At 36.5% G+C, this 21,136-nt stretch overlaps 1 protein-coding gene across 2 annotated transcripts in view; it reads left to right on the top strand.

The window, feature by feature from the left end:
- Positions 1 to 12,226: 12,226 nt before the first annotated feature.
- Positions 12,227 to 21,136, top strand: part of LOC112054771 (bcl-2-related ovarian killer protein homolog A-like) — a 71,240-nt gene continuing 62,330 nt past the window's right edge. For both annotated transcript variants that reach the window (XM_052891405.1, XM_052891404.1), the window contains exon 1: positions 12,227 to 12,467. The gene's annotated coding sequence lies outside the window, so the exon portion shown is untranslated. The remainder of the gene's footprint in view (positions 12,468 to 21,136) is intronic.

Here is a 21,136-nt window from a genome sequence, read left to right as displayed (position 1 = left end):
GATGTTAAGTCCCATTTTGTTGTGTGACGATGGGACCTTTAAATTTAGATGTTTAGATACGAATCTTTAGATGTTTTAGCCCGTCTCAACATAATTATGAATCTTGATATAAAAAGTACAGTCCTTTCAAAACATAGTGGAAAAGGAAGTAATAAACCTAAAATACAAGACTTGTAAGTAGGTACATTGTTTGAAGTCTCTACCGTACCGTAGTGCTAATGACTAAATATATAATGAACATTATCGAGTCAGCCCGGTCGGGATTACCTATCGGGTATCGTGTAATCAGCCCTTTGCACAGAAGCCCATTATCCCACTGAGACAATAAAGGTGAATGAAGGAAATTTTAATTAAATACGTTACGTTTAATTAATACCTATTTCTATGCATTAATCTATTAGCTATTATGTTATCGCCGCGTTTGCCGCTTTTAAATTTACATGTTGTTAATAAATAGTGTAGGAAATACTAGTCTGTGACAGTGACGTCGCTCGATCTAGTGTCGGCTTCAGTGTGCTCGTGGCGTTCGAGGCGTCTACATCTCTTGTTGTGGAATTCTTTATACATTACTTAGGATAGGCAGGGAGAGTGTCTTGAGTGGAAAAGGGGAGTGTTAGTCGACTGTCAAAGGATCCTTTAACCCTACACACATCGTTCACAAGTACGTGACTCCACTCAAGGTCATTCTCTGCCATTCTAGGGTCTTATTTTGTTACAGTTTGATTTGTTAATTAAGTTGTCCTGACAAGTGTTGTGAATCATAACCTTTGTTCGACATTAGTTTTCTTATATTTGTAATCACCTTTTGGAGTCCTATAATATCAGAAGTGGGATAAAGAACTTGTGCCCACATAGTGAATAAAGAGATCGACGTAATTTAAAACTACCCTAAATCAGGCCAATCGTTTTTCATTTCTTTGTTAATATGGCATGAGAGCATTTTTTATAAAAAGAGGGTAACAAATTAATTTAGTATAGTACACCGATGAGTTTTACATTACGGTATTGTTAAATTTGAAAGTTAATAGTGTGTGAATCGTGATTTCAAGTTTTAAGTATTGACGGTATAGGCAGAAATTGTGTTTCACGGTGTTCTCGATGAAATTTTGCGTTTTAATATTATGACAAGACGCGAAATGTTGCCGTATAGATTTTGTGTTAATTTAATTGCAATTTATAACTATTTGAAATTTATGAATTTTGGTTACCGGATTGAAGTAACCCTACTGCCATTTTTCGATAAAAATAAGTCATACACGACCTTAAATACAATGGTGACTTGAACTATACATAACCCTAGATACACAAGGCCCATACACACTCATTCGATTAAAAATGAGTCATACACGACCTTCAATAGTGGTTTGTACACGCTCAAGTTTTCATAAACGCAACTGCACCAAGGACGGACGCAATCCAGGGACGGATGCGTTACCAGGATGGCCGAATGTTATCGCCGCGTTTGCCGCTTTTAAATTTACATGTTGTTAATAAATAGTGTAGGAAATACTAGTCTGTGACAGTGACGTCGCTCGATCTAGTGTCGGCTTCAGTGTGCTCGTGGCGTTCGAGGCGTCTACATCTCTTGTTGTGGAATTCTTTATACATTACTTAGGATAGGCAGGGAGAGTGTCTTGAGTGGAAAAGGGGAGTGTTAGTCGACTGTCAAAGGATCCTTTAACCCTACACACATCGTTCACAAGTACGTGACTCCACTCAAGGTCATTCTCTGCCATTCTAGGGTCTTATTTTGTTACAGTTTGATTTGTTAATTAAGTTGTCCTGACAAGTGTTGTGAATCATAACCTTTGTTCGACATTAGTTTTCTTATATTTGTAATCACCTTTTGGAGTCCTATAATAATTACAGGAAACTGATGTAAGTATACAGATTTAGGAAACTGTTAAGTGTATTTTCTATTTATTCAGGACACGAATTATTGTTTAGGCGGAAACTGGATTAGGTTTATTTGTATTATGGACTCTATTAAAGATTCCCTCCTTCTGACGCAGTCGGGTAATTATGTCAAATGGTCACAGGCTCATGACCATTTTTCTAAAATAAGATTTGTATGAATGCTCCCCACACGTAGGGTACTTACGCATTCGTACAATTCTTATCTTAAAAAATTTTAATAAAAAAAATTCAACCGACTCCCAAGTCAAAAAATAACTAACTAAAAAGCAAAAAATAACATCTTACCTATGGCTACCTTCTGATCAGTTTGAAGGCGGTGCCAAGCCAGTGATGTTTTAATTAAACACCGTTTAACTACAAAATTTCTGTGGTTCTTTCAGAAACAGCTTTAATTAAAACACAACACTGGCTTGGCACCGCCTTCAAACTGATCAGAAGGTAGCACATAGGTAAGATGTTATTTTTTGCTTTTTAGTTAGTTATTTTTTGACTTGGAAGTCGGTTGAATTTTTTTTATTAAAATTTTTATTTTTTTATTTTTAGTGTTAGCATACCTACTGCGTGTGTACAGTCACAACCTATCTAAGTGGAAAGTTCTTATCAATACAAAATTATCAAGTCCAAACCCAAGGTAGCTACTGTGAGCCGTCGAGGAGTTCTCTTCACTGTGCTTCGTCTTCATCACCAGACCCTTAATACAGTCACAATCCATCTAGGTGGAAAGTTCTCATCAATACAAATTTATCAAGTCCAAACACAAGGTAGCTACTATGAACCGTCGAGGAGTTCTCTTCACTGTACCTCGTCTTCATCATCAGCCCCTTAATACAGTCACAATCCATTTAGGTGGAAAGTTCTCATCAATACAAATTTATCAAGTCCAAATACGAGGTAGCTACTGTGAACCGTCGAGGAGTTCTCTTCACTGTCCCTCGTCTTCATCACCAGACCCTTAATACAGTCACAACCCATACAGGTGGAAAGTACTCATCAATACAAATTAATCAAGCCCAAACAAAAGGTGACTGCTGTAAATCGTTGACGAGTTCCATCGTCTGTGTTTCGGCTCCATCATCAGACCAACTCCAAACCTTCATAAAGTTGTAGTGGTTTAAAATACCTTATGGAAACACTAACAAACGCACTAGCCGTCTCTACAATTTTCGAAAGTTCCCCTCAATTTCTCCAGGATGCCACCATCAGATCCTGACATGAAAAAAATGGGACCACCCTGGAAGTAAACCCTTCAAAACAAAAAAAGAATTTTTAAAATCGGTCCATAATTGACGGAATTATCGCTGGACATACATAAAAAAAAAAAAAATAAACCATCCATACAGCCGAACGTAGAACCTCCTCCTTTTTGGAAGTCGGTTAATAAAAATGGTCATGAGCTTGTGTACATCGACGTTGAGAACTCCCTCAAGCTCATTTACGATTCTTCAGATTCTTCTGAAACTTCATCGCTGCATTAAGTTCCTCTAAACTACGTTTACTGCTTTAAATCTCGCTTTCTTATCTTGTTATGTTTTTTCAACCATTTCTATTCTACTTCAATTTCTAACAAGTTTGGCCTATTTATAGTTTGCGTATATTTTTTTCATAAACATCGAATTTTGCTGAATTGGTGGTCAAAATAGTTTTAGTGAGCATAACAACTTTATATAAATTCTAAGTTAGTATTAAGAAATATCATAATTAAAGCTTAAAATAAAAAACATTAACATCAATGAATTACTGGTCAATCATCTGTCACCTCTGTTTTGTAAAAAACACAAGAATCTCACTTTCATTATTAATTTACTCAACGTGCTCGGAAACACGACGCCTTGTCAGCAGAAATATCATCAGCAACATGGTGGCCGGTATACACACATGCAAAAGCGTGTTTTAGTCCGTTTAGATTCTTTGTTATAGGCACCGTACGAAGGTGCCCCACGTACGAAGGGTGCGACTTTCCCCTAAATACTTCTGATACATGGCATACGATGCTATACATAGATAGGATATCTGGTTTACTATCCAAGTGTAAACTAGATAAGATTGTAATTATGTAAATACTGTAACAATCACTAGTGGACCAAATAAATAAATATATAAATAAATAAAGAGTACATTACATTTTTATAGGATATCTTTCAATTAGTTGTCATGAAACAAAATAAGAAATAAATTTCTATTTTTGCTAGTAGGTACCTAGGTATTCAATTACAGAAAAAGATAACATAACGTTAGCGAATAACGACATTAATCCGTTATTACTGCGAGATTCGATTATTTATCTTATAGGTCATCCTCAGTATAGAGCAGTCGTGTATTTTTTTCTTCTGTCCCTCGGGTTCGTACGTGTTTTCATTGATGAAATGTACCGGTATTTTTGCACCCCTGACAATATGTATGAAAAAATTTATGATGATTGGTTTTAGCGGTTAGGATAAGAAAACGGAACAAACAAACCTTTACATTTCGCATTTATAATATGGAACATGGATGTAGGTCATCATCATTATCAACCCATATTCGGCTCACTACTGAGCTCGAGTCTCCTCTCAGAATGACAAGGGTTAGGCCACGCTGGCTCAATGCGGATTGGCAGACGTCACACACGCACATAATTAAGAAAATTCTCAGGTATGCAGGTTTCCTCACGCTGTTTGTCCTTCACCGTTTGAGATCGGATTCGAACCTACACCCTCCGGAATCGGAGACAGAGGTCATATCCACTGGGCTATCACTGCTTTTTGGCTGTAGGTAATTAGATATAACGATTGTATTGAACCGTTCAACTAAGTAGGTAGTAGGTACTAATAGTAAGTAGTAGTGTAAACTTGGCAACAAGAATTACCGCATCATCGTAGTGGCCATGTGACATTTCCTGTACCTAATTGAACAAGCGGAACTTCTCGCATACATCACTCAAGATCTTGTAAAGGAGTCTCACCCATTATCAAACTTCCGATGTCTATCATTTCACTGTATTTAACCCGTAATAGGTGATTAAAAAGCCAGAATAGCCCAGTGGATATGACATCTTCCTTCGATTCGGAGCGCGTAGGTTTGAATCCGGTCCGGGGCATGCACTTTTCAGGTTAATTGAGTATCACGTGTCTCAAACGGTGAAGGAAAACATCGTGAGGAAATCTGCAAACCTAAGAATTTTCTTAATTCTCTAGTTGTGTGAAGTCTGCCAATCCGTGTGGTGAACTATTGGCCTAACCCCTCTCATTCTGATGGGAGACTCGTGCTCAACAGTCGGCCGAATATGCGTTGCTAATGATGATGAGGCGATTAAGTTAGGGAACCTTTTTACGAGTACGTACCATAAAAACTCAACTAATATGGCTCCTTAACCTTCCCCCGGGTCACAAGTACCAAGTTCTGCTTACAGATTTTCTTTTTTTTCTGCCAAACGATAGACTTCCGTCTAAAACTTTCTGATAAACGAGAGATCCAATGCATGGAATGCTAAGATTCATCTCATTATTACACTAGCTAAATACGGTACATATTATGACAAAACAGAAAATTAATAAACTAGGGTTTTTATGTAGAAGTGTAACAATCAAACAAACTTACTATCGTATTTTTAATTTTAGTTGGTGTTAGTATATTCCGAGTGTGATCGAAGAGAAGACCGAAAAATGCGCAAAATTGTGAATTTGGGGTGGTAGTCCAGCTAAAATCTTTCACTCAGCCAAATCCAAGTTGAGTGAGATATACTCGTAAATTCTGAATCCCCAAATAACTCAACGGCTTATATAGAACGAAATCCATTAAGTCGTAACGGCAAGTCGCACTCGTAGCATTATTGACGTTCCTAATCCTAGCATATCTGTACGATATAAAGGAATACGTGGGACGAAGGAAGGTATGGTTATATGAAATAGAGGCATAAATTCAATCATAAAATACATTATACAAACTGACAACGTGAACGCTTCAAATGGAAAAATCTCTAGAATTTGGCTTAGATTGCGACGCGAAAATGTTTTACTTGAAAATGGTTTATTCATGAAGGAAATGCACTCAAGGCATCGATAAATCGCACTTTTCACGGCAATACTTTCGAGAAATTCGTTACATCTGAGAATTATCTAATTCGAGTCGATCGTACGGACCACTGTGAATATTTTACAGGTTAATGTAATGTGAAATGACTCTTTTATCACTAAGAAAATCCACTTCGTGATTTTAAAATCAGCGTCAGCAGTCAGCCAGTCACAATACCTAGTGCAAAAAATATTACACGAAAGAAAGTTAAAATATGAAAGTTAATAATTTACTTAAAATCCGTTACTAAAGATGTTACATAATACATATTCGTATCTTTCATATTTCCTAAGTCTTTTAAAAACTAAATAATTATGAAACTAGATTCAGCAATAGATTGGCTATGTCTTAAGAATAGCATTATACCTACTAAAAAAATTCGTCACGTGTAATGAAAGTTTTCACCGACTATTCTCTTTAATAACAACAATAGGTATTTTGGTGAATCATTTGTGTCAATATTAATTAATACACATAAATAAAATTAAAGTATCCGTCTGAGATTTCAAATAAGTATGATTTATCAAGTGTTTATAGTTATTTACCACAAACAACCTTTATAAATTATCGTCTGTCTGTCGATCTTTCTGCTTGTCTCTGGAACGGTTGAACCTATTTTAATGGTACTTTCACTGAAAAATAGAGGAGCTTATAACAGATAGACTACTTTTATCCCAAAAATACAGGGGTCCCGCTGGATTTATGAAGAACAGAATTTCACGCGGGCATCCGCTAGTATTACTTACAATACAATTAGAGTGTTCATATTTGTAAAAAAATAAATGTAGGTAAATAATAGACATTCATCGATAGGTACTCATATTATGTTCTTTCAATATATATTTATTTACCAGGCAATTGTATTTTTCAAATTTGTAAAAAAAATAAATGTAGGTAAATAATAGATTCATCGATACTCATATTATGTTCTTTCAATATACCTATATTTATTTACCAGCCAATTTTATCGCAGTCGATAAAAGCCCAATATTGTTATACGGCAACTACGAGAACAATAATTGGCATCTGGTATTTAACAATCCTCGTCAAAGTAAATATCGTCATTACGTCCTTTATTGAAATCACTCGCGGTTGTGTTGCATTTATACATTTACTATTTTTGTGTCCTATACTTTGCAGATGTGCCTGTGATAGACCTTTGGGATTTTGTATGTGCTAAAACTTTGTCAGTCTAATAAAGTCTCTTTGACTTAACAGCCTGTGTGCTGATACTGAGCTGGTAGAGCCCAAGTTGAAAAGTCTGTGTTTATAATACACCAATACCCTGGTACTCATTGGGAGACGTTATCGGAAAATCACTGGTTTCGCATTTTGCCCACCTTTCTGGAAACTTTTTGCTGCCGGTATCGAAGAATTCCTTGGGCATGAGCGTGAGACGCGGTTTTGCGGCGTTGAAAGAACATTGGGTGCTCAGGAAATCGACGTAAGTACAGCATGCCGCATGTAACATGAGTTGTTCTAAGCAGCGAATATTCTTTGGTGTGATACTGGTTCGCATCGGTTTATTCAGGCACTCAATACCGAACTGATTTCGCTAACGCTGTATTCTGTTTACGGCTTCCTATATTAAAAAACGAATGACAATACGTTGAGAAACGGTGGTCGGCCTTGACGTTCAGTCATAGTGGTAACATGCACGTGAAACGTGCGCTTTCGACGAAAACTATGCCACACTTCTCTATAGAGACCCAGCTATCACATACTCAAGCTACGACCTTCAAAATATACATGCGCGCAATTAACAGCGTTTGTTTCCATCATATTTGAACCGCCCTAATACTAGTCCGTGCGATCTATTTTTCCTTTCCATCCTAACTTGCAACTTTCAACAGCTGTACCTTTCGTTTAACTAGACTATTTTTACTATGAAATTTCAAAAGGTTATTATCGATAGCACAAAAGAGTTTAAAGTTTATTCTTTAGCACAATATTTGTTGTTCGGAGATTAGACATTGTCAGCCAGATCCGATGAATAAGCGGAGCGCCTAAAGTCATTCACTGGCAATATTACAAATTGTTGCTTTGGCTTTGAGTTTAGATGCTTCGCGTTCAACCTATCAATAAATTATGACATTATATTTTTCTTTTCTTATTTATAAATACGCAATGACACTATGTTGGTATTTTGCAAATAATTACTAATAAATCAATACCCTCAAACATCCGAGTACAAAGCCTAGGTACCTAGGTATGTATTTTTCTCGGCATAGTTTTACAAACTTTTCTCTCTAACAAATAAGAGAAAAGTCTCTGATTCTCTCTTAAAGTTCTCTCTAAAGAATTTATACTTCTTTTATTATTAACAACGAGGCAGTCGTTGTCTATATGTTGCGACTTGTGTATCATACCGTCCTGAGCTTGATTCCTAAGACGTATATTGTAATACTAGCTGACGCCACGCGGTTTCACCCGCGTGGTTCCCGTTCCCGTAAGAATACGGAGATAAAATATAGCCTATAGCCTTCCTTGATAAATGGGCTATCTACCACTGAAAGTATTTTTCAAATCGGACCAGTAGTTCCTGAGATAAGCGCGTTCAAACAAACAAACTCTTCAGCTTTATAATATAAGTATAGATTGAGCTTATCTTTCTTGCAAAAAATCTCCATATACAAACAAATACACATAATATGCACATAAGCGCGTGGTAGATTTCCACGATGCGACTTCGTATCATGAGTGACACAAGGGAAGGGTATTTTTGCCAAATTAGCAACCTATAATAATGATTGATCTACCCAAAAACGTTATTTGCACAACAAACATTGGGAGATCTGTTTGTTGAGCGGTTATATGCCTCTGTTGAATATACGATCTGGATGATTGATGATGCATTGGATAAAAAAAATTAACAAGGGTTTTGATATGCCTAGTCTATTTTCCGCTTTCATCCTCACCTAAATATTTTGTTACGATTTTACCCTTTATGTATAACAATATTTTATAAAGCTTAGGGCATACTTTTAGCCTTAGACCAATGGTTTAAGCTTGTAGCACAGAAAACATATGTACTAATAGTTAATATGTCTGATTTGAGAAAACTGAATCAGTAACGTTGATAAAAAGTTTTTACCCAAGCACTGGAAAGATCTAAAATGACTTCGTAGCTCCCGTTTCTGCTTCCACCTTCGAGTATAACGCCACCATAATTGCTATAAGTTCTATAGCATAAACTATTATGTTAGCCACTCACCATCCAAAGCTAACGGGCTTGCAACGCAAACGGACATCCGATAAAACTGATCGTGTGTTGGTCGCGATGTGCATGACGGAAGCAAAAAATATTTATCAAATAGCTAACGCCGCGCGGTTTCACCCGCGTGGTTCCCGTTCCTGTAGGAATATAATAGGATAATATATAGCCTATAGCTTTCCTCGGTAAATGGGCTATCTAACACTGAAAGAACTTTTCAAATCCGACCAGTAGTTCCTGATATTAGCGCGTTCAATCAAACAATCTCTTCAGCTTTATAATATTAGTATAGATACGCAGCGTTTCACGCAAAAACCGTACGTATTTTGGGGCCGTTAGTCAAAATTGAACAGGAAATAGGAACTCAGGCAGGTACGTTTTACCTTAAATGATGATGAAAGATATTGTATACCTACTTGATTTTTGTGTTAAAAAGATTAATTTTTCTGTTTTTAGTGTGTCCTAGCATAAGTAACGAAAGCGCCACGTTACTCATAAAAATTATTTTTCATAAAAATTAAATGGGACCAATCTGGAAGTATACTCTTTCAAGCAAAAAAATAATTTTCACAAACATTTAAAGAAAAAAAATATACGCGCCGAATTGACCTCCTCCTTTTTTTAAGATCGGTTAAAAAAATATTCTCGACGCTACGCGATCAGCATAGATAATACACTATATTCAGTAAAAAGTTCGACGTGGTGTGACTTAGAGCCACATTTCAAATAAAATTACATTTACAAACTGGTAAGTGTCAGCAATATGTGAGCGAGAAGAGTAGAAAGCCTGGGTGAGCGATAGGCATATCTCCGATGTAATCTAAATTCCCACATCCGAGTATATCCAACAAATATAAATATTTTGTAAGGGGAGTGTAGCGATACGGATAACACGATTCCTTCCCTGTCACTTTGTGGAATATAAAGTATGCAGAACTGAAAGTGTTTCAGTTGGAGCGTGCGTGCGTTCCCTCCAAGGAAACCCAGTTTTCCTCGTACAGTAAATTACTCCTGAGTTTTTCAACACAATTTGATTACAAGGCCTTCAAAAATATTACCGAAGTTCCTGTAAACCACCTGCTTATGTGAGGGGCATAAACAACCTTACATTGTATTATATTCTGAGTAGATTGTTTATTATCTTCTAGTAGCACCTTTCATTCGTATTTGTTTTTAACTAAGTACATTTTTTTTTAATATTTTAAGTTAAGTTAGTCCTTAACTACAATCTCACCTGATGGTTAGTAATCTAAGATGAAAGCGGGCTAACTTATTAGGAAAAGGATGAAAATACACACCCCTTTCGTTTTCTACCCGACATCGTACCGGAACCGGTACGTCTTTGCCGGTAGGGTGATAACCAGCCCGACGTGGACCAATTAATAAAACCTCAATCGGTCCAGCCGGGGATCGAACTCGGGACTACCACTGCGTCACGGAGGAGGTGAAAATAATTAATTTGGTATAGAAAAAAAACTTAACATACACATATTTGAACCAAGTATATAATAGATACCTACTTCAAAATATCATTTGGGTGTGTAATTATGTACTAACCGTATAAGGTACGAGTATGTTTTTAATATAAAATGAAATATTTGACTAAGCAACTTTTTTTTATAGATTTCAAATAAATAGTATTAACAAAATGTGTAATAGTACTAGTAGTAGTATTTAGTACCTAGACTATCAAGATCAATAAATACCATGTAAAAGTAGAAGATTAATTTTCAAAATTATAGCTGTTAAGTATTGAATAATGAAATCATAGACAGCCCGCAGGTAACTGATCTCCACGGATTTGAATATGAAATCCTCAAATATTTTTATTCCTATTAGAATATAAATTAGATTTGAAGCCATCTTAATTAAGGCTAAGTTACACAAGCAAAGGTTCTCAAATGCTATAATTTCTGGGCATTGAAGTATCAACATTATTACTATAAATCTCAATAAAAAATACTATGGCGATAACCAAAGATTACCGCAAAAAGTGATCCGAATTTAACTACTCCACTAAACGCACACATGCACAACTTTGTGTTTACTTAGTGTAAACACTACTCGAGTAGTGATTAACACATACGAGCGAGACAATGAAAAATACATGTAATAATTGTTTGAAACTACGTGGTTTTGTGTGTTTTTTTTTGGTATTGCAGATTTCATCATGTTGAAATGCATCTGTAGGCACACACTATTAACAACACATATTCGGCTCACTGCTGAGCACGAGTCTCCTTTCAGAATGAGGGGTTAGACCTTAGTCCACCATGTTGGCCTTATGCGGATTGGCAGACTTCACACACATAGACTATTAAGAAAATTCTCAGGTATGTATGGTAAGGTTTCAGGTGATATTTAATTTCTTAAAATGCACATTCCTGAAAAGGTGGAGGTGGAAGGCTGAGGTAATATCTACTAGGCTATCACGTCTCAAATTGACGTTACCTATATCTCCTTATCATCATCATTATCAACCTTTTATAACTGTCTATGACATAGTCAGGCTCAGGCTTTCTTCCTCATTGGAGAGGGGATATAGAGCTTAGAGCCTTAGACCCGTCACTTCCGCTATCCAATAAGTGTTGGTACGCTAAGGTTGATAATGTGATAACTCTTATGCACATCATAAGAGTTAAAAAAAGCTCCGAAACTGATGACTAATTTCTGAGGCACTGGAGTATTAAACCACAAACCTCTCAACTATGAATAGAGAATGTCTTGGAAGAAAGAAATCTACAATATTTCGTAGCCCAACCCAGGCCTTGAATCCAGTCATTGTCCTATGTTACATAGATAAATCACTGAACCAACGAAGCTGTAAATAGTATACCTATATGTACCTTGTACCTATGTAACCAACTAGTATACGTGCATACTCATTACGAAACAACACATAAATCAATTCTGCATGCTACACATTAATGCGCTGGAAATATATCGATCCCATCTAGATTCAACAATACGTGTTGATGTTTACGATGCACGAGAAAAGCATTGGTCGGTTATAGCAACCGGCGTTTTTATTGTGCTTGGTTGTTAGTTGATAACCGCGTGCCGTGCGCCGCGCTCGTGCCCAAATCCGAGTCGCATGAGTTGACAAACGTTAGTTCTTTGACCCATTTTCGCCGCGTAATCTCCCGTATAGCCGCTTACATTGTTCGAGACCATTTGTGCTCACAGCTCACCCCTCACTGATACTGGCTCAACAGATTAACAGATTCAATATAAACAGCCGCCGGACGAAATTTTAAGCGCTGCTGATAGCAATATTTTGATCAAGGTACGAGTATTTTACTTCCTAGTTTCATAGATGTTACAGTTGCAAATCCAATTTAACACGTTTATAAAATAGAAACACTATTGATTACAATCAATCCCAATAGTGTGATCTACCTGTTCGATCTTTTGTTTACGATTTAAGGTATCGTTAAATCCCTGCCGTGAATGCAAATGACTCGCTAAGGTTAAAAGTAAGGTAGGTAGTCGTTATGGGCTAATGCTATAGTAGGTACTCGTTGTTTAACTCGACATATGGTTTTATGAAAATTTTTGTTATCACACCTACGATAAATCTAAGTTAATTTATGTAGGTATTAGAATATTTTTTGAATTAGTTATTTCCTCAAACGCTACAGAATAGAATTTGTTCGTAATTACCCATGTAACTACCTACCTATTGAGTTTTTTTTTACGGTTAATGGACTTAAGATTCAAGATGTTTTATTGCAAAAAATATGAGTGGATGATGAAATTGCACAAAGCATGTAGTTTAAGTAAGTAATGAGGTATTTAAATGTTTAGCTTTATTTATATATTTTAAACATGTGTTTAGTTTTCTCGTTGATGCGCATCGAACTGTGAATACACTTTTGACCAAAGAAGAAACACTGTTGGAAATTAATCATTTTGATGCTGTGTACATGGACATACCTACTTCCCCTTTGTATTTTATTGTAAAAAATGGAAACAATAATTTATATTCAATTCTTAGGACAGCTTTCCAAGAATTAAAGTCCGTAGTAAAGTAAAGAAGCCCTAAAATTATCGTGAAGCCTGGATCACAGAAAACATATGTATAGGTACCTGCACAGAGAAATTCTGGCTTCAATTGTTACTGGTGATAAAACCTTGTTTTCCTTTAGTGACTATCATTATTCTTTATATTGAAATCCGACTTTTAAGAATGAGTCTGAAATGGCTCATTTTCAGAGCAATATTCCGTGGGGATAGATGTATTGAAATAAAAGACTGCTTTGAGATTTACTCTTCATTTTATTGGTTAGGTCGAAAACTTTTAGACCTTACTTAGGTATATCATGCAATATACTTTTCCCTCCGATGTTCCAAATTCAATTCCCGTATATCTACAATTTTTATGATATCTTTGTTAGTACAAAATAACCGATCAACTTAGATTAAATTATATTAGATCCCCCATAAATATCTTAGAAAGCCTTTTGTCATAAACTACTCACAACTTGTGTCAGTGACCGTATACCCTTTGATCCCTTAAGACACTTTCATTACTTAGAGTTATTCAAGTATTGTTCTGAAATCTCGAAGATTTATTGTGATTCCGTGCCGACCCTTCCGCCGGTTTCTTTGACATTTAATTGTTAGATCACGGAATCCTACGAATAAAACTGAACAAAATTCAAACAAGGTCTTGTTCATAAATCAAACTTTTTTTTAAAAAATGACAAAGCCTATTTAAAAATCCATCATTCATTCTGCTTTATTCTTTTATTTCATTCAGAATAGATAGGCACAAATTTTGCTGCCTATTACATTCCAGGGGGTAGATTCGAATCCGGTCCTGGGCATGCACCTCCAACTTTTCAGTTATGTGCATTTTAAGAAATTAAATATCACGTGTCTCAAACGGTGAAGGAAAAATGTCTTGAGGAGACCTGCAATCTGCATACCTGAGAATTTTCTTAATTCCCAGCGTGTGTGAAGTCTGCCAATTCGCATCTGGCCAGCGTTGTGGACTATTTGGCCTAACCTCTTTCTTTCTGAGAGGAGACTCAAGCTCAGCAGTGAGACGAATATGGGCTGATAATGATGAAGATGACATTCCAGGCGTATTCGATTTATCCATACAAATATGACGTGAATAGAATTAATGGCGTGGGGCACTTCAAACTATATAAAGTACAGAAAAACTATGCAGTTCTTTAAAATAGTGTTTTATAATTTTCTACGGTTTTCCATACATTACAGTGTGTGCAGACACATAAACAGTGCAACTTAGTTAAAAATATATTGCGCAAAAATTCTTAAACCCTTACATACTTAGGTACCCACGTGTACTTGGTCGTAAAATTGTATTGCACTAGAGTCGAAATTATTAAATACTAGCGGACGCCCGCGACTTCGTCCGAGTGAAAATTAGTTTTTCACAAATCCTATGCCTATAACTATACTAAATTTCAGCCAAATCGGTTCGTTAGTTGCGGCGTTAAAGACAAACATCCATACAAACTTTCGCGTTTTTAATATTAGTAGGATTAAATACTGAATACATGCATACCGATTGTCGACCCTAACTAATAGGTACTTAGTTAAGAAAAAAGTCGAGTCAATCCCCGCGTTAGCAATTAGTTCTTATATCACAAAACATCGTTATTTATTTCCAATTGTTATTTTAAATAACCCGAGTCATAGGTTATATAATTATATAATATAATGTTGTTATTTATATTCTATGATTACTATCGGAACAATGGTTTTGGATGTTTTTTAGTGTAATACTTTATGTTCATAATAATCTAGAATTACTACTTATTACGACTTTAAATTGCAGTCTAGATGATACCTACTGATGATAAATAAAACTTACCGAAATCATTATTTGACCAATCATGTAATTTACTAACAGTTTCTTCATGTAAAGCTAAAGTAACAGTAAAAGTAGTAAGTAGTAAAGAAGACTTTATTTTTCAGTGAATAAGACCGTGACTTTTGATTTATGACGTTACTTTGACTGTTACTTGCGATGAAGGAACTGGCCGTAAGTCTGTATAATATGTTGTCTAACTTTGGAGCCTAACTTAGTAATCAATAGTTAGATAAAAAACAATTAATCTAAAACCTAATCTATACAATTAATAATAATATATATTTTTTTTTAATTTTTACATTCTGTGCAAACCTAATTAAAAAAACTTTCATACGTCAATGCATACTTTATATAGTCATAACTTTCATCATTATCAACCCATATTCGGCTCACTGCTGAGCTCGAGTCTCCTCTCAGAATGAGAGGGGTTAGGCCAATAGTCCACCACGCTGGCCCAATGCGGATTGGCAGACTTCACACACGCAGAGAATTAAGAAAATTCTCTGGTATGCAGGTTTCCTCACGATGTTTTCCTTCACCTTTTGAGACACAAGATATTTATTTTTTTAAATTGATGCACACAACTGAAAAGTTTCGATTCGTTTCGATGCACACAACTGAAATTCGAACCCACACCCTCCGGAATCTGAGGCAGAGGTCATATCCACTGGGCTATCACGGCTCTTCACCATACATACTCTTCATTATATCACGGGTCATAACTTTAGATAGGAATAAGCATTGAGAGCAATTCCTTTATGGGAACAATGAGGCAAATGACTAAGTAGGGACAGTAATGTCTCAAAGTTTAACTTATCTACTCGTCTTACTGTTAGTACATGAAAGCATGCACCGTCACCTTAAAAAGCGTTTTATGACATGTTATTGCGAACATCTGGTTCATGTAAAATAGGTTAGTCTTTCGATCGGAGACAAAGGCTGATTTGAATTCAACTGCTGCTAAATTTCGACGATCTCCGTGGCGCAGTGGTGTTCTGTGGATTTACAAGACGGAGGTCCTGGGTTCGATTCCCGGTTGGGTCGATTGAGGTTTCCTTAATTGGTCCAGGTCTGGCTGGTGGGAGGCTTCGGCTGTGGCTTTTAATAAGATGGATAGCTAATCATAAAAGTATTTGACGGCCTCCGTGGCGCAGTGGTATGCGCGGTGGATTTACAAAACGGAGGTCCTGGGTTTGATCCCCGGCTGGGCAGATTGAGATTTTCTTGATTGGTCCAGGTCTGGCTGGTGGGAGGCTTCGGCCGTGGCGAGTTACCATCCTACCGGCAAAGACGTTCCGCCAAGCGATTTAGCGTTCCGGTATGATGCCGTGTAGAAGCCGAAAGGGGTGTGGATTTTCATCCTCCTCCTAACAAGTTAGCCCGCTTCCATCTAAGACTACATCATCAAGGCTAACTTGTAAAGAATAAAAAAGAAAAAAGTATCCAAAATTATTATTATTCTAGCAAGGTAGATAATACCAACGTCCGTCTTTTAGCATAGTGTCACACAAAGTGAGGAGCTAAACGAAAAGTCGAAAACGTAGTGATTCTCTTTTGGAATGAACGAAGATAGCGCTTGCATAATACTTTAAACAATACCTTCTCTGAATAGATAAAAAAATATTTATTTTATTATCACCAGCGAAAAGCCGACGAACACATGCAACAATGTCACCCAGTTCCGACAAAATACTCTCTACCTACGTTTCACCCCGAAACCGGAGCATCCTCAGGAGATGTTGACTCTTCAACGTGTAATTGCACGTATTTTACAATATGACAAAATACAAGTATTTTGTCGGACCTAATAAAAGCACTTTTGACACGTCAGTTGACTATTTTTAAAGATTCTACCACCGGTTCGGAAGGCAGGTTTTGCTGAGAAGAAACCGACAAGAAACTCAACAGTCGCTCTTTTTAAAAAATCATACAGTATTAACAATTGATGATAACATTACAATTTCTTAATAGTTTTACTTTTTGTGTGAAGGTGGAAGCTGATCGAATGGTCTCCAAGCGCTTTTATCTTTAAGGAACTCATCAATGTTGTAGTAACCTCGACTATGTTTTTTAACACATTGCTTAAAGCTATGCATTGGCAGGTCCATCACAGTCTTGGAGATCTTATTATAGAAGAGGACACTCAAACCTACTAAAGATTTTTTTACTCTTTGGAGACGATATGCAGAAATAACTAACTTACGCCCGTGTCTACTGAGACGTGGGTTTAAATCTCCTTTTCGTCTGTACAAATTAATATTTTGTCTTACATAGATTATACTGTTATATATATATTGACAGGCTTGACAGGCTACTGTTAGTATACCTATTTCTTTAAACTTTTGACGAAGGAACTTTTGACCTAGGTGACGTTGTCGCATGGGTTCGTCGGCTTTTCGCGGATGATAGCAAAATAAATAAATTTTTATCTATGCATGATGAACTTCTGCAAAGTAACGCCTGCTTGTATCCAATACATTCTCTCAAATATATATTTATAAAATAATGAAGATTAGTTTTGTATTTATTTGTAAAATAAACCAACAGTATCGCTCTCAGGCAATTTCCTCTATATTTATTTTAAGGAAAAGCAATTTCACAGTAAATTAGGATAGAAACGAGCCGACATCTGTATCCATCCAATTTAACAGCAACGGCATTGTAACGAGTACCTACTTAGTCATTAAGGACTGAACTTTTAAATACCATGAGAATGCTCGGGCGGATGAAACAGAATTATATATTGGTTAATTTACTTTCAAGTCGTCTGACGAGGCGTCTTTATACTGGTTCTAATATTGTAAAACTAGCACTTATGACCCATCTGTCATTTTCGACGACAATAATTCTCTAGTTCTAAGCCACAGAATAGAGAATGATACAGAATGAGTCCTCGCAAGTCGCGCAGTGAAGCCGGTGAAATCCATAAAAAACAAACGTCACGATTGCGTTCTCCTTGACTTCCGCATAATGTTGATATCTACCATATATGACATATCTACAAACTTTTTTCATAATTTATATATCACCAACAACAATTACGTAAATTAATATCATGTTAAACAAATAATAATCAATCTTTAAAAATACTCCATTTTATTTTTTTTAGGTTTTGTAAACAGTTTTTAAAATACAGACTCTTCTCGGAGCGTTTGGAACCCTCATAACTTTAATTTTAAGTTTTCGAATGATTATTATCACCATTATCTTAAGTTTAATATTATTACCTGACGTTTCGAAAGAGCTTGTAAACTAAGCCTATTTTAAATAAATGAATTTTTACTTTGAATTTTGACTTTGACTTACATATTTAAAACATAAGGCGCCATTTTTCTTGAATAATATTGAAAATTACTGACGCGACGCTTTGTATCCTACTGTTGTACTAACTTGAGAATGTATCAGTTTTGGTATTTGTATTTGGGATGGCTGCATCACTGCCGTATTCCGTGCGGTCTATCTGCCTACTTATTCTTTAATCTGTGTTCTAATCTAATTGGTTATTAACAACTAGTCTATGGGCAGTTAACATATTTTCGCACTTAGATACATAGATAATTTTCGCAATTATTACTCTATACAGGTACAGAGTAAAATTATAAGAAGAAAAATGTTTGTCGTGGCATAAAATATATTGTATGGGACGCCGTGTGGCATTACCCGCGTAGTTCCCGTTATTGTGAGAATTATAAAACGCCTATGTTTTTAATATTATTCGCTGATGAATTTTAATAGAAATTTAACAGACTCACTTTCGCATTTGTAATATTAGCTAGAATATGTGGTATGCTGCTTTTTTGTAAAAAACTGAGATAAGACCATGCTTTTGAAAAGCTTTTAACATCACGTATGTTTGCGGGAAATTATCACGCTCTATAGGTATTGGATGGAGCTCGGGTCATATATCAACGCGGTGCGAACGATATGGGATCACATAAACTAATATGTTTGTTTGTGCAAGACACCACTTTATATAAGACTAGCGGACGCCCGCGACTTCGTCCGCGTAAATTTCGATGTCAACTTTACTACTACCCCTACCCTACCCCTACCCTACCCTACCCCTACCCTACCACTACCCCAACCCTACCCTACCCAACCCTTACATCTACCCTACCCCTACCCTACCCTACCCCTACCCCCACCCTATCCCAAACCTACCCCTAACCTACCCCTACCTTACCTACACCCTACCCCCATCCTACCCCTACCCTCCCCGTACCCTATCCCTTTCCTACTCCTATCCCACCCGTACCCCTATCTCACGCCTATCCTACCCCTACCCTACCACTTCCCTATCTTACCCGTACCCCTACCCTACCACTACCCTACCCCTACCACTACCCTACCCCGGCCCTACCCTACCCCTACACTACCCCTAGGCTTCCCTATCCGTACCCTACCCTACCCTATAACTTCTCTATCTTACTCCTACCCTTAGCAAAATCGGTCCAGTCCTTCGAGAGTGGTGATATGACCAAGTGAAATAGAGACTTCTATGCTAATAATATAAAGAGGTAAAGTACGTGTGGTTGTAGGAGGTAATCTCTGGATCCACTGGACCGATTTGGAAAATTGTTTTACCAATAGAAAGCTACGTTATTTGCGAGTGTCATAGGCTATGTTTGATCCCCATATTCACACGGGAACGGGAACTACGTAAATGAAAGCGCCGGGCGTCATATAGCAGAATTTCTGCGTCTTTTAGAAATTTTGTATTATCTCCGAAACTATTTAAGTAATTAACATACTGTAAAGGGCAAATCTTATCTCCATAATATCCTTGTGATTATTAAATAATTTATTTTAATAAGGATTAAATTTTAGTTGTATAAATAATGACGTAAACCTAAGTATATAAAATTAATAATTTTTAAAACACAAAAGGTACTATATCTGCTAATATATAGAAGATATATATATGGTGTCGGGAACTTTTTTGTAGAACTTTTAAAGATACATAAAGTCTCTATACATTAATTTCAATTTTACACAATAGTTAAGGCAGCGCATGCGAATAAGTCTGTTTAAGAGGATTTTCAGTCCGACCTGTATGACAAAAACTGTGATAACTCGGCTAATATATATGATACTAATATAAAATATAGCCTATAGCACTCCCCGATAATGTAGCATTCTACTGGTGAAAGAATTTTTAAAATCGGACCAGTAGTTCCGAAGATTACCCCATTTAAAAAATGTGACAAACTTACAAACTTACAAACTTTACCTCTTTATAATATTAGTATAGACTAGCTGACGCCGCGCGGTTTCATTCGCGTGGTTACCGTTCCCGTAGGAATAATATATAGCCTTTCTCGATAAAGGGGCTATCTAACACTGAAAGAATTTTTCAAATCGGACCAGTAGTTCCTGAGATTAGCGCGTTCAATCAAACAAACAAACAAACTCTTCAGCCTTATATTATTAGTATAGATTTTTGATGTTTATGTGAATGTCATCGTCAGCTTACCTATTTTCGGAAGTATCATCATTTTAATCATCATTATCAACCCGTAGTAGGCTCACAGTTGAGCACGAGTCTCCTCTCAGGAGGCACCACGCTGGCCTAATGCGGATTAGACACAAGTAGAAAATAAAGAAAATTCTCAGGTATGTAGGTTTCCTTACGATGTTTTTCCTCCACCGTTTGTGACACGTGTTATTTGATTTCTTAAAATGGACACTGGACCGGATTCGAACCTACGCCCTTCAAATCGAAGCCAGAGGTCATATCCATTGGGCAGTCACGTACGAAAGCATAATTCTATCTAATAACCAATCACTATTTATTCTTCCTAACAACTAATCAATCAAATCTAATCGGTCCCCCATGACGCTTTAGTACATTTCGGACTCCCCTACTATACTATAACTCGTATTATAAATGTAATAAGTTAGCAAACGCCCGTGACTTCCTCCGCGTGACCTCATGAAAATCGATGTAAACTTTCCACCCCTATTTCACCCCCTCCTGTAAACATTTTTGCATGTTTTATATATTTTAAAATATGGAAAAATGTTTATTATGATTCGAGGTGAAAAAAAAATATTTTTTTCGAATTTTGCATTTTGGGTATCAAATTAATCAAGAGGATTTCGAAATG

Source organism: Bicyclus anynana, chromosome 3 (assembly GCF_947172395.1).
Source record: "Bicyclus anynana chromosome 3, ilBicAnyn1.1, whole genome shotgun sequence".
NCBI classification, from domain to species: Eukaryota; Metazoa; Arthropoda; class Insecta; order Lepidoptera; family Nymphalidae; genus Bicyclus; species Bicyclus anynana.
Note: the sequence above shows the minus strand (reverse complement) of the source record. Positions and strands in the feature narration are given on the sequence as shown.